The 14,592-nt window shown below is 35.0% G+C and overlaps 1 protein-coding gene and 1 pseudogene across 3 annotated transcripts in view; both read right to left on the reverse strand.

Moving 5' to 3' along the window:
* LOC149065661 (putative receptor-type tyrosine-protein phosphatase mosPTP-1) overlaps window positions 1-14,592 on the reverse strand; it is a 568,681-nt gene that overhangs the window by 202,105 nt on the left and 351,984 nt on the right. The window lies entirely within an intron of this gene.
* On the reverse strand, window positions 6,082-6,259 carry LOC149065662 (U2 spliceosomal RNA; annotated as a pseudogene).

Raw genomic sequence — 14,592 nt, forward strand, 5'->3', positions numbered from 1 at the left:
AGCTCTTTCTAATGGCAACGATCAGTTTCGCAAACGGCAAAAAAAAGTAAATAAATAAATAATTTACAACAACAAAACTTTACTAATGGAAGAAGCAAAGGAGAAAATGCTGTCGCAAAAGAAAAATCGCAATAAAACTAAATAAACAAATAAGAAAATGGCGATCTTTTGACCGGTCGCCTCGTAACAAGACCGAGTAAAAGAAAAATAGCAAAGCGTGTCCGCTCGAGGAAGTGACGCCAATCGGGGCCTTGGCTCTTTTCTTTACTCTTGACTCATTTCCGGGCCACTAACCATTCAGCTCCATGCACAACAAAAGAAACACACGAAAAACACTTTTCTTGTTTCTTACCATTTCTCTTGTATATGGATAATGATGGCTCTCTTTTCTGTAATCTTGGAACATTATTTTTTTTATACCTTCTGTCTCTTATTTATTATTTCATTACCGAGAGTGTGGAATTTCACACGCGTTACGATAGAAGTATTTGCCATGTGCAATTGTTGCGCTTTGTGAACTCAGTTCTGGAGTTTGTCTCTCCCCGGTGGAGATTGTAGATTCCGGTCTGGTGAAATGCCTATGGCGTGTGAAATGACTAAAACATTCGAAAGTGTGAATTCGGTATTTGATTACTGAGTTCTATACACAATGTAGTAAGGGAAGTCCCTTGGCAGTATTTTAATGGCGAACTGTTGATTCTAGTGGCTTATTTCTACAGTAGAAGCTTCAAAATCCGAGCCCCGAAAGTTCGAATTTCCAGATAATCCGAGGCATTGAAAATTTTCGAATTTCCCCTTCTTTTATAAATATAATCTTTCTATCTTTTTTTTTCCCTCCAGCTTGATCAGATTATATTATGACCAGTGTATTGTTGATGCGACGCTTGCCGTATTGCGCCAGTGTGAACAAGTTTTACCGTTTTCTTCCTGATGGTGGACAATGGCATCGCCTCCTAATTGCTAACGTAAAATCATTGGAAAGGCAGTTGAAAGCTATCAGTGTCTCGGAGTCGTTCACCATCTCAATCCCATCCCCAATTTTCTCAATCACTCTCTCATCTTGCCAAACTTTTCACATTTTTCATTTTTTGAAACACATCGTATATATGGCATCCATATTTTATTCAACAATAAAAATATTTACAGTATGTATGGGTGGGGTAGCCTGAAGTACCAAAGGATGTTTAGAGGTGTCGCGAATTCGTTACCTGGCTTGTCCTCGTCAGAAACTTTCCTGACGCAGGGGTACAACAGAACGGCGACACGACCACAGAGAAAGATTGCTACCACAGGGAAGCCCACACAGAAAGGTTAGTGCACCAACCTGTCGGTGAGAATAAGAAACAAAGATGCCGTTCGGAATTGGCAATAAATTGTAGGTTCCGGTGTAATTAGTCCTCGCGTGCAGAAAATGACCGTGGTGCGACAAAAATGATAAAATTACAGTAAGTATGCTATAGTACTGCTTTTGCTTAACTTTATTTTTTTTAAGTGAAACCAACATTTAAAGCATTTTTTATTGTTTTTCGGATAATTCAAGATATTAGGTAATCCGAGGTGGCTTCGGTCCCATCCACCTCGGATTATCAAGATTCTACAGCCAATTAGAGTAATTATCCAAATAACGTGTACACCTCAGATAGGTCATTCATATTGTAAGGGTTGTATAGTTATTGAAATATAAGAAACTTCTCATACGGACACTGTCATCAACAACCCAATTGGAACGTTGTTGCCCTATCTCTCTTGAAGCCAACAACAACAACAAAAAAGCTTTGTGTTTCTAAGTGCAATATTCGTTGAAATAATTGAATTCGAAAATCGCAAAATGGTGGGAAGGACAGCAGAAAATGAGCTTGTCCGTGAGTTTGTTATTTTCTCCAACTTTTCTCTAATTTTTGAATTCAAATATCTCAACGGATGTTGCACTTGGAGACGTGAGATTTCTTTGTTGGCCTAAAGAAAAACAAGGCAAAAACTTTCTAATTGTGTTTTTTAGGACAGGGTGTTCGTATAAAAGTTATTATTTTTTATTTCAATAACTATGCAAACCCTTTGCAATATGAATGACTTATCTGAGGTCTGCATGTTATTAAGTATACCTCCGGAATCAACGGTTCGCTAATAAATTGCGGTCAAGGGACTTTCCTTTTTACCCTGTATACGCAAGAGTATCCGACTCTTTCATTTGAGGATGTTTTTATGACACGAAGTTGATGTTCAGGTGTCTTGAAGTAGTAACTAAAACTAAAACTCCTCTTTTGCGGACACCTGCAGGACAAAAAAATTCATCCGTAATAGAGAGGTGACCGTAGGGAAGGGAAATCTTATTGAAGAGTTTTTAAAACGTAATTATTACCAATTATATACCAATAAGTATGTCGGAGCGTTAAACTTTGCCTCAATTTAAAGAGCTCTAATTTAAGGGATTTTTCGGGAAAACACCAGTAATTTAATCAGTAAGCATGACAAACTCAAAGCCCTTCATTCCATTACCCTACCACGATTTCATTCACAAGGAAACACCTCAACGATATTCGAGGAGGCCCAGCCAATCATACATTATGTTAAAAGATACGAGACCCCTTAAGTCAATTGAATAATCCACACAATCACTCAATATTATTCCAGAAAATGTGTATCGAAAAAATAAAGGCAGAGCACTAAAAGAAAATGTGTAACAAGTTGGTATACCTAAGGGATCGATGAATATTTATTTATTCGGACATTCCCTTTGGATGTGACACGAGAAAGAAAGAAAATTGGGGAAAAAGTAGCCATAATCGATAAATATCTCTCTCTCTCTCTCGCTATCGTTGCCGGCTTGAAGTATTGCAGCACCAGGTATAGGAAAGGTACGACGTCAAAGGGAAAGTGAAGGAATGGAAGAGGAGACAAGAGGGACTTTGCTGCTGATGAACCTGATGGAAGTGATTTCCGGTGCATCAAGAGCGATATGCACAGAGTGGAAGAGAAAGGGAGTTTGAGATGGAGAGAGAAGATGCAAATGATGCCAAAGATAAATCTGCAGCCAGATGAGCCGGGAAGTAAAGGGAGCAAAGTTTTGCGCTTGGCCGATCAACGAAGCATCCACCACCATTATCTTCATCCTTCTCGCACATCCTACACTGACTGACAGGGATCACTTCTTGAAAGATGTGACTTGCCTTCAAAACTAACATCTAGTAATCACAAAAGATGGCACCTCTTGCATTTTCCCCTAATAAAATATCCATTTTCAAATATTTTCGAAGTCAAACTATAACATTTATTTATGTCTAGAGAGGAATACACACGTTTTTTCAAAAGTGCCATAGAGTATTCCTTATGTGCAAGCCTTAGAAAGGAGTGCCACGATCCGGTGTTGTTTTATGGCCAGTGATACAATCGCCAACAGAATAAAATTTAATGGCTAATTTTATCCATCAACAGATATTTGTTTCTCTGAATCCTATAAAAATCGCAAAATCCTGTTTAAAATACTGAGTTAGAGCATAAAGAAATTACCGAATTTCAAAAACTTGTATTTTCAAAACTCTTATCTATACATACAAAATATCATGTCTTGACTGATTCACTAAATGACTGACTGATTCAGCATCACCGAGTCAAAACCGACGAAGCTATAAATATGAAATTTGATCGGTAGTTTTATTCTATAATGTAGGGACTCACTGAAAAGGGATTGTTCCGAAATTCAACCCCTAAAGGGGTCATAAGGGGGTTTTAAAGCTTACATGGAGAAACTCTGAAGATATAAATACGAAATTCGATTCGCAGTTTTATTTTTATGTAGAGACTCACTAAGAAGGGATATTTCAAAGTTCAACCTCCCTCTAAAGGGGTTTTAAAGGGGTGTTTTCAGATTACGAAGTTCACGCAGCTAGTACATAATATAATCTGTGATACATGGAAAGTAAAGAAAATGATTCAAATTTTTTTCGGGCCCATATTGAGTTTTGGATGTTCGTAGTTACTTTAAACGAGGAGCTTTTTCACAACACTGGGTTGGACGTGCGAGTAACGATGTTAATTACCCTGATCACAGCATTACGTCACGTAATTTTATGGGGTTACATCAAAGATTTTGTACCTACTATTGCCAAAAAAAATTCAGTGAAGTTAAAAAACGTGTCAGTGCTGCATTAAGAACCATTGACAGTGTGAAACGCGCAAAATCTGTGCAATGAATGATTACAGATTAGATGTTTGTCGTGTTACGAAATTTTGACGCATCGGACATTTGTCAGCTGAAAAAAACTTGGAATTTTTTAGTTTATATTCGTGTATCACTGATTATATTATGTGTAATAGTTTTGGAAACATAAATTTCTTAAAAAATCCGGCCATTCATTTATGTCACCCCTATACTAATTGAGCTCATTGTGAAAAATTGAACATGAGGCATCATTCGTACACTTGAATCGACCAACACGAAGTCCATACCTATATCCAATCGAAAGCTTATTGATTGATATTGGAGATTATTATTGGTGCAACGTTGATGCAAATCTGGTTAAAATTTTATTTTAGCAAGAAATGTTTTAGTTTTTTGGTAATTGATATATCTCAGCTATATATTGTTATAATCATGAAAAAGATAAATAAAAATAACGAAGAGAGATTTTGAATTATGGAATGATTAAGCTTATTTAGTATTCAAAACTGGCAGGACCCGACTCCGAATTGAGGAATAACTGGAAAAATCTGGCTAATAAAAGATGCGTGATTTGCAATCGAATATATATAACTGATATTTGAGGCCACAAAATAACGGGAACCCTGGGCAAATGCTCCATTTGTCCATGAGGAAATCAGGCCATTTGCACAAATGCACAACTTGAAGATACTGTGCGCTGAGAGTATCAAGCATTAACGTTAAAAATTTGAATAAGGTTTTTAAAAAATTAGTGACATTCAACTGATGCAAAGAAGGCAATTTTTAGCATTAATTATATAGTCGTGATTCGTATTGTTGAATTATGGGAATTTTTTATGTTGAAGATGAAATATATTTATAATGAAGTATGGGAATGCCATTATATATGTGTCAACAACGTAATAATTCTGTATAAACATTAGTTTGGAGCCTCTAATAAAGTAATAGTAAAGCCTTTGTATAATTAATTACAAATCATATTATGGAACTTCAGAATCATTTTGTATAAAAAATCTCGAAAGTGGAAAACAATAAGACTTTTGAATAGACGTCATAATCACCATCAGCGTCACTTGGAGGGACGCGCATAGGATGATCCCCATAGAAATCAATGTTGAAATTTTACTGTATGAATGTATAGGTACTTGTATTACCTGTATACGTACTGTATTACCGATTTTACTGTAGAAATGGGGAAATTTAGTGGGATTTCCACCACATTAATAATTTTAAAATTGAATTGAATTCTATATTTTCGAAATATAGAGTTCGTTTAGAGATACGAAAACCCAGAAAATTAAATACAAAATAATTATCCGGATCTACTTTTGAGTTCGATATCCATGAAATAACACACATTGATTTCAACTTTTTATTTATATCTTTTTGAGTATGAAAATTGATGTCCCCTTATATTACTTTTTAATATTTACTGCATCAATTCATATAGGTTAAGTTTTCTTAGAAAAAACTAATAATGGCTCATATAAATTACATTGAAATAATTCTGCAGCAGTTGAGATAATTAGGCAGATAGATAACTTGAACTCCAAAAAAACACGAAATATTCAGCACCCATCAATGGAAAAAAAAAAAAACGATTCCATTTCTACATTTCTTTAATTTATATTTGTTCTTCCAATCTTTCATGAGCTGCCGAGGAAGTCCCCATGTTGGTTGTCTTGGATACGGTTTGTATGTCCCTCAAAGAAAGAGGGAAATATCACGTGATACAAAAAGTCTCATAGTCCTTACACAGATGCAGCGTGTCCTTGAATGGACTAACGATTTCCATAAAGAAATTTAGAGAAAACCACTTTTGGTGTAAAAAATCTGGCAGTCAATTTGTCGGACAGGCCATAAAATTTATTTAAGAAGCCATAATATTTTAGTAAAATATCTTACGAATAGATGGTGCTGCAGGACGGTTTGCCTATTTGAAGTGCAATGCAAAAACGAGAGGACCCGCGGTAAAAGTTCAGCAAGCTGAAAGCACTCCACCCTGTTCCAAAAATAAGTTAATATCTCGTACCCATGTAGGAGACGTACCAGATATTAAGTTAATACACTTTGATCTTAGCCAAAAGTCCGAGAAGCGATCCTATTCGAAGTATTTGAATGGTAATGCCGATTCTTTTTCAGTTCAATGGATTCAATCGATCGTTAATCGAATGTCTGTAACGGCAGAACACACCTGCAATTCCATACATCGCATCGGTGAGATTTTTTACTAAAATATGACACCATCTCAAATAAATTTTGTCGTCTCTCTGACAAATCTGCAGATAGAATTACATTTTTAACATTAAACGTCATTCTCATATCACGTTTTTAAAACAGTCAGTCACTATCGGGACACCCTGTATCAAAATGCAAACAGAACAGCTCCAATCAAGCTAATACATAGCCGAAAAGATCACATCGATCTCATCGGAGATGTTTCGCGCAGTTCTGGGATGAAACGTTTGCAAGTCCTATAAAGGAACTTTCTTACTTTACCTAAGCAATCAGAAACCTCAAAATAATTTATTTGCTTATCTTGTATATTTTTTTGTACGTGAAAGCTTCCGTTATCTTTGCTTTTTCTTAAGAATCTGAAATAACACAAGCGTGTGACACGTTGGGAAAAAATAGACGATAAGATTTTGAACTTGCTATTTGCTGTTCTTTCTTGAAGATCTTGCTCTTTTTTTATATACGGAGACAAATTCGCGAAGAAAGGAAGGTAAGAAAGAAAACAGTTAAAAAAAGAAGAAGAGAAAAGTATGTTGAAGAATGTTTCATTCTCAACTAAAAGTAGCCAGCCAGAGAGAAATAGATTACTCGTTCGCTGTCCATCTTTCTGTGAAAAAGTAATGACATTTAGGCCTAACTAACGACGCGACACGCCTCGGAAAACACCAACTTCCATTTTGGCATTTTTCACCCCAAAAAAAAAAGTAAAAAAAAAAAAAAAATTCAAGATGGCGTGGAAAAGGGGGAAAAAAATTCAAGAATTTTACATTTTCTTTGAAAAAGTTTTTTTTTATTATATATATGTATTTAAAAAAAATAAATTACCCTTGTTTTATAATGACGTGTATTTGTGTTTCATGGTTGGCTTCGAACGCATTTACAAAGTTTGAGACTCTTTCAAATTTTTTCTCTTCTTATTATTATTATGTTCCGGAAAAAACCAAAAGAAAAAAATAAGAGAAGCCCCTTCTCTCCTCCTTAAAAAATGTACATAAAGTAAAACGACTTGCTTTTTGGTGAATATGCATTATGTGTATGGGAGAGTTTTTGTCGAAACTTTTAACTAGTGGAGCGAGAAAAGAGATGCGCGGTCCGATGATTGCACATCATTTTGTTGTTGCCTCCCATCTAAATTGTTCTTTTAACTAACGTGATTATCGCGTAAAATTATGGCTTTATGTTCTTTTGCAGGAGTTTTATTCATTTTTATCTTAAGAACAAAATCTTGGAAGATTTTCCTATTTAGAAAACGCAATGACGTTGAACATCGTCTACTAAATAAATAATGTTAAAGACTTTAGGAATGATTTGATGATAAAAACCTTCAACAACATAAACGAACTTAATCTAGAAATTAACTACAAAATTGTTTTCCAAGATACGAAAGTATCGCGTACGAGTGAGAATTACTCCTGGGAAAGTATGTATCATACTAGGATTCCTCTCAGCCTGCTACAATTGATGCTAATAGCAATGTGAGTTATCGTGGTTTCCTCATGTACCAAGGAAAACTAGACACTAATCAAGTACAAGCATCCCTCGCTTTACGCGATTTTTAAAAATTGATTTTAAGAAATCCAATCTGCGATATTCGGTTCGGAGTTTAATCCTGGAAAAGGGCTTGCAAATTTAAGATACATATATCATAGTTAATTATTAGAAAACGCATTACTTATTAAAGTATAATACTGTAATTAACATAGTATAGCAATCAACGTAGTTAATTTTTATCCTTTGACGACGAAATACGTTGGATTTGATGATTTAGCTGGAACAAATATGAAAGAAATGCTCAGCTACAACTCACCAGATCTCACTGATGAACAACGTTGGGTGGCATATTGACAATGTCATGAGAAATTTACTCGAAAAAAAATTGATTCCAGTGAAACTAGAATTTTCATATGTGAGAGAAATATGCGGAATTCTCTGGCTTTGCTAGTAAAATTTTCTAAGGAGACAAAAAATTTTCATTAAAATGTTATCAGCCTATCACATACCAGGCTCTTCAGGGGAAAAACACATTCACACTCACTAGAATCAATCAGAAAGGTATTAATTTAATTCATTCATATGGTTAAATATTCATAAGTTTGAATAATTAATTCATTAAAAAAAGTTCATTTGCTGTTTATTTTTTTTATCTTTCTGGATAAACTAACCTATCTTTCCCCATATTAAATTAAACTCATTTTACATGACTATTTTGCGGAACCAATTAATCGCGTAAAGAGAGGGACGACTGCACATTGATGCGTTAGGCGGCCCCGTCAAAATTGCCTCTGAAATTAGTCCCGATGATAGGTTGTTGCAAAAAATGACCGATGAGACATTGTTATAGGGGAAGGGGATATAATCAAATTTACTAAAAATGTTGTGTGAATTGAAGTGCCATGCAACTGAAACCAGGAAATATAGTTTATGCATACATTTTAGCAATTTAGATAATCAAAGAGAGAAAACAATAGCCAAATATTATCAGCTGTTTGGCAACATTGTTGAATCCCGTAGTTTTTTTGAAAATGGTGGCAAATATCTATTATTTGGCGATTTCAATCTTTCATTTACGTCGCAAATGAACATATATTCGACAGAAAAAGTATTACTTCTTTTGCAGCATCAACAATTGACATATTTATATACAATTTAATGCAGCAATTATCCGTCTTTTTCATTTCAAACTTAAACCTGGATGTCAAAATTGAGTGGCACTGCATATGTTACACGGTTACAAATACAAATACAAATACAACGCCACAACAGGCAAATTGCCCAACGAGGTGGCTGACATCATGGATCCCCGAGCCCCTACCTACTACTGCTACACCACACATGCACCCCCCCCCCTCCCCCGCGGAACCCCCCAACGAATCGGTACATGCGGGAATGTGTGTGTACGTGTAGTGCAACCTGACGTAAAGTTGTTTCTGTGTAATGCTTGTTATGTGTAGTGCTGCCATCTGCCCCCAGTTTTACTAACTATGAGTGAAGTGTTATGGTTGAATGATTTATCGTTGTAGGACTGTTGCTCTCTGTGGCGAGACTTTTTAACGGGGAGATCGGGTCGCATTTGCGCCTTGAAGTTGGGAACCACAGAAAACCAACTTCAGCCGACCACCACTGTGGGGTTCGAACCCGGATTCTCGCATCACGAGTCCGGCACTATAACCACTCGACCACCACAGCGGCTTGAAAGTACTTTAGCATTGATTATTTTGATTATTTCCATTTTTTACACGGCACACGTCCTTAACCTTCATGGCACATCGGTGAAAATTGCCGATCACAATAATGCATCGAAACCTCAAATATAGGTATTTAACATAAATGACGCTGTGTTAAAATTTAGCTCTCTGGTTAAGTAGAAATTCTATAAGATTGACTAAAATTTCAACCTTAAAGAATATTTTTTCCTGGAATGTGAGAACGTGCACATGTTATATTATATATACACATATATATTATTATGTTACACACCATATACAATTTTTTCCCCGTAAAAGATGAGAATTCAGCGATGGCAATGACAGCTTCATTCGATAAGACCATTAATCTCTTACCAAAGCTTCCTGAAAGTAGCACTGATTTCAAAGAAAAACTATATAATATTTTATTTACTTTTTGTTACTACGAAAAATAAGCAATTTCACACCGGTGAAAATTATGGGTTATAAAATACATGTTTCTCGGAACTTTTATCGAGAATATTTTGGCGCTATATTCGCTTATATATCTATCCATGTTATTCACATAAATGTATATAAATAGGATAATCGAATGGTTTAAGAAACCTATACAAGGTGGGCAAAAAGTCCGTAGAAACTTTAAAAATGAATAAAAACCGAAAAAATAACCGAGATATAAAAGGTTTGCAGAGTTAGCATCGCCAGGTCACGGGAATTTTTTTGACAGGAAAAAATAACTCAAAAAACGACCGATAAGTGACACTGGTACGAGCGACTTCAGTGGAAATATGCAAATGAGACGTTTATAAGAACTTGAGCTCCTAATCCACAATCAGTTCACCGTTGTAAACCATGTATGGACCTGCTACACTCTGCCGTTGCTGAATTTGAAACTCGCTTGCAATGTGTTATTCTGTGGTGCTGGTCATGTGGAGAGAACACACACTGCTGTAATAATCAATTTGGAGGCATTCTGTTCGTTATTTGCGTATCTTTTCTTTGACTTGTGCACAGCAGCACCACCTATCGGCTGTTTTTGAGTTATTTTTTTTCCTGTCTTAAAAAATTCCCGTGACCTAGCGACCCCTGCAAACCGTTTTTTATTTCGGTTATTTTTCCGGTTTTTATGAATTTTTAAAGTTTCTACGTGGACTTTTTGCCCACCCTGTACATTGCTTTCGATTAGAAAATAACACGTTACTAAATCAATTCAGAAAATTTTATTGATATTTAATTCCATGAAAATTTTTACTAAAACATAATGTGTTTAAAGGACAAAGTCAATTAAGGTAATGAATGTTCGACTTTAATGTCATAAGTTTTAGTTCATCAACATCATGCCATGTTCTTCATTTCCGCGTCAAACTGATTATATTTCTTAAAAGGTCTCGTAACGATCGATTTATTGATTTAGAGAAAAAAAAATTCATATAACAACATCAGATACTTGAACGGAAGCCATCATTATTCTGGTTCTTCGGGTAATTTTCTTTATTTTTAATTAATATACTTTTTAAGGAATATTTCACTGACATAATTTTCTGTGTAATTTTCTAATACAGGTTCGAAACTGTCGTAATGAAAATTTTCAACGAGTAACTATAAAATTCCACAATGAACCGTTCTTCTTAAGAATGTTTTTAATTTATTAATTGATGAATTATTTTTATGTCGATAGCGTTGAAGAATAATTTTTTTTAACTTGGATTGAAATAGAAATGTTTCATCGTCGATAACAAAAAAACGGAGTAATATTCTTAGAATAACAAGCTAAGCTAAATATGGAAATATTTTTAGTGTTTAATATACACAGACTGTCCCAAATTGTTTGAATAGCAGATATCTGCAAGCTTTGACTTTAGAAACATACTTTCAATTAAGAAGTTTTCAAATGACGTGCAGGTACTTAAAATCTCAAAATTTGTTTGAGGCGTCATATACACAAACAAATAAAGGACTTAACATTTTATATGTGATTATTAACACTTCGTGTACCTGTTTAATATGTGTAGATAAAATAATTTTGAAATTGAATTTGAATTAATAACAGCCCCCGCGTGCTAAAACTTCCACTTATTGAAATGCAGATCCAGCTCTGAAAAGTCATTTGCAAAAAAAAAAAAAAAATCCTATTTTTCAATTCAATATTTATTGATATTGAGTATATAAAATGACTATGTTAGGGAACTTTTAACTGTGTTGGCAAGTTTTCATTGGCTCAAAAGTTGACATTTTTATTACACAGAAATACAATGAACTCAAGTACGTATGTGTTATTTTTTTTATTCACAATAAATAACAATTATATTTTCGGTAATTATTTTGACAACTTTGAATTCATTGTACATTCCGCAATTTGTGAAACACAATCAATCACTGGCGATAAATGTTAAAATCTTCTAAGTCAGATATCTCCGTCAATATCGTATTTCATAATATAATTTTTTTGTAGGACTTCTCAGAGCCGCATTTACATTTCATTGATTGGATGTTGAAGTTTTAGCGCACAGGGTCTACATAAAAAGTTAGTTTTTCTATTTTTTAGTATACGACTCCTTGGAAAATTTCGAGTAACACGTCAGTTGAAAACATTTTACAAGTAAAAATTTATTTTTAAATCCAACGGTTGCAGAGATATCCGCTGTTCGAACAATTTAGGGCAGCACGCATACGATAGAACGAGCTGAGATTCGGTGATTTTCACATTTGCGACAAAATTTCAAAGCGTCACGCCAGATAAAATTGTTTTTTTCAACATAATTTTGTAACCAATATGTCTTGCGGCACCCCTGGAAGCATACTGTTTTCCTGATTTTAACAACAATCCAATCCTTAAACCGTTTTGACGTGAATATGTTTTTTAAATCATCTGACAATGCGAGGAGCATTTGCAAAAAAGTTGCGTGACGAAATTCTTCCAACGCTCATATCTGAAGAAGTTCGCAACGCAAGCCAAAAGTACACATATTGCAAATACAAATCCAATGATATCACTCCGGTTTTAATGTCTCTTCCTGTCTGGGCACCACGATCGCTGCCTGGATTCGTAGTTTATAGCGTGCAAAAGCAAAGAAATTCAAGAATTGTCCCGGGCTCCAGGCCGGAGCCTCGCCAGCCATATCTTTGAGAGGGTCTATGAAGTCAGTACCTACCACTATTTCACCAAACACCAACTCTGGCCATATCGCTATATTGCAATTTACTGCCATTAGTGAGATGGGTTGGAAATGAAGGCGCTGTCTATCGGTGGTCGCCTCGAGTTCATTAGAGAAAATATCTTATCGATATCCTCCCTTGGGTTCGAACCCGGGACCCTGACAACAACCTTCACGATAGTAGACGAGCATCTTACCACCATGCCACTCGGGCACTCAGTGCCTACCAGGCACCAGGCGAGGCTAGGCACGAGTCTTTAGATGAGGACCAAAGAAAAGTTTACTCTTGAAATCAGTTCCTCAATGGACAAAAAAGCCGTTTTTTGTTTCTCCGTAATAAATTCACACCTTATTGCCATCGAACATGAGCTCAACTCCATGTTTACCATTTTAAATTAAAATATATTATGATTAAAGTGAAACTTGGTGCAATTAACTCTTTTGAACGTGAAATGACAAAAATAATGGATAAATTGAATATCTTCTTTGCACTAAAATATTTTAATTCAAGCACAACGCTTAATCGATCATTCGATAAATTCAATCAGTTTTATGGCTCATGTTGACCATAGGCACTCTTATATATCAGTCACCGATAAATATCGAACTATTTCCTCAAATATTCGCATAAATTTGAAAAACGGTTCGAACGATATCTACTAAATTTTCCATCATCTTCAAGGAAAATACCTTGCTCAAAGAGGAAAAGGGGGTGATTAAAACTCTCTCTCACTCTCTCTTCTCGATGCATTCTTTGCATTCTTTTACCGACCTTCTTAGCAAGAATCAATACCACAAATCATCGCTGCGTGAAAATAATAAATAAATAAATAAAAGTCGTGGCTTGCATAATGAACAAAAATGAAAGGGCTCTTGAAATAGAAAAAAAAAAAAACCAAGGGAAAAAACACCACAAAATGTACAAGACAAGGAAACTAAGTATTGAAATTCCTGAGAAAAAAATAGCAAAAAAATCGCTATTTTCGGCTGATTTTTCATAAAAATGGAAGAATATGTTCTATAAGAATTTGCCTTTTTTTTTCTGATTTTTAAGGAACGAATTTTTTTATTGGTTATGAAAAAAAAAAGGCACGTTTCATGGAACGATCGATTATTTATTTTTACACTTGTTTTCAAAGAGTTTCTTGTTATAACCAGTTTATTATTAGCATAATGTCGATAACACAAGCATGGATGTCTAATAATGATGAAGAGAATTCCTAACATCATTCATATTTGAAGAATTGAATGATTCTTTTTCGTTATTGATGCCATAATGATGATAATGGCTTATACATGATTCTATTCATTTTTGTGTATCCGGAAATAATTGTATTCATAAAGTCCCAAAACCACCAGATGATCAGGTAATGAAATGTAGTTAGTTACGGTCTAATAACTACACTCACAATGGATGCCAATAACAATTTACTCTCGGACAAATTCCACGTTATATTTTCAAGTTTATGTCACTGGCATAAAGAGCATATGATAAATAATCCGTATTCAATAACCTGTAGGCGTGGTAGCTCTTCTAGTTGGATAAGACATTCTCATGATGTATTAAAGTCCGTTTGGTGCTTTTGTGTATGAACTGGGCTTTCAGAGGTAAGATTGAAGAACATGGGTGTAAACTCTATAATACTTATAGAAATATATTGGGTTTGAGCTCCCCAATATTTCTGAGCCCTTCCAATATTTCCAATAACTCATCACCTATGCTGAGAAAGAAACTGAGAGAAGAGAGATTTTCAACGGTACAAACAAAAATATTTTTGTTACCTTAGCGAATGATTGACTGTTGATATACATGGGTGCATAGGAAAGTCCCTTTATCATGGAATAACTCGCGAACCGT

Source organism: Pholcus phalangioides, unplaced genomic scaffold (genome assembly GCF_987345545.1).
Source record: "Pholcus phalangioides strain wild (caught in Gottingen) unplaced genomic scaffold, Ppha-v1.0 ptg000039l_1, whole genome shotgun sequence".
Classification (NCBI taxonomy): Eukaryota; Metazoa; Arthropoda; class Arachnida; order Araneae; family Pholcidae; genus Pholcus; species Pholcus phalangioides.